The sequence below is a fragment of the Ranitomeya imitator genome, chromosome 8 (genome assembly GCF_032444005.1).
Source record: "Ranitomeya imitator isolate aRanImi1 chromosome 8, aRanImi1.pri, whole genome shotgun sequence".
NCBI lineage: Eukaryota > Metazoa > Chordata > Amphibia > Anura > Dendrobatidae > Ranitomeya > Ranitomeya imitator.
The window spans coordinates 4,466,245-4,466,884 of NC_091289.1; positions in this window are offsets into that span (position 1 = coordinate 4,466,245).

Here is a 640-nt window from a genome sequence, read left to right on the forward strand (position 1 = left end):
CATGGCTACTTTCTTCCAAACTGTGCCTGGTGCTGGCCTTCTTACTAGGGGCCCTGTGCCCAGGCCACCTCTCTGCCACCTGCATCCTTGGTGGAGCAGTATCCCGTATGGGCACCTGGTGGCGCTGTTGTCTTGTCTGCAGCAGGTCCACTGTGCGCTGCATATCGATGGCAGCTCAGAGGGGGGGGGACCCGGACCCCTATATTAGGGCACAAAGGAAGCCGTATTGTGATGAGTCAGAGAATCCTAGGATGGCAGAGTTGGACGGGATCTCTTGGGTCAACTGGTCCAACCCCTCACTCAATACAGGATTCACTAAATCATCCCAGACACGTCTGTCCAGCCTCTGTGTGAAGACTTCCATTGAAGGAGAACTCACCACCTCTCTTGGCCGCCTGCTCCACTCATTGATCACCCTCACTGTCACCCTTCTAATATGTAATCTGTATCTTCTCCCTTTCAGTTTCCTTCCATTGCTTCTTGTGTTTCCATGTGCAGATGAGAATAATGATCCCTCTACACTGTGACGGCACTTCAGATATTTGTAGACGGCTATAAAGTCTCCTCTTAGGCTTCTTTTTTGCAGCTAAACATTCCCAGATCCTTTAACTGTTCCTCGTAGGACATACTCAGCAGTCCG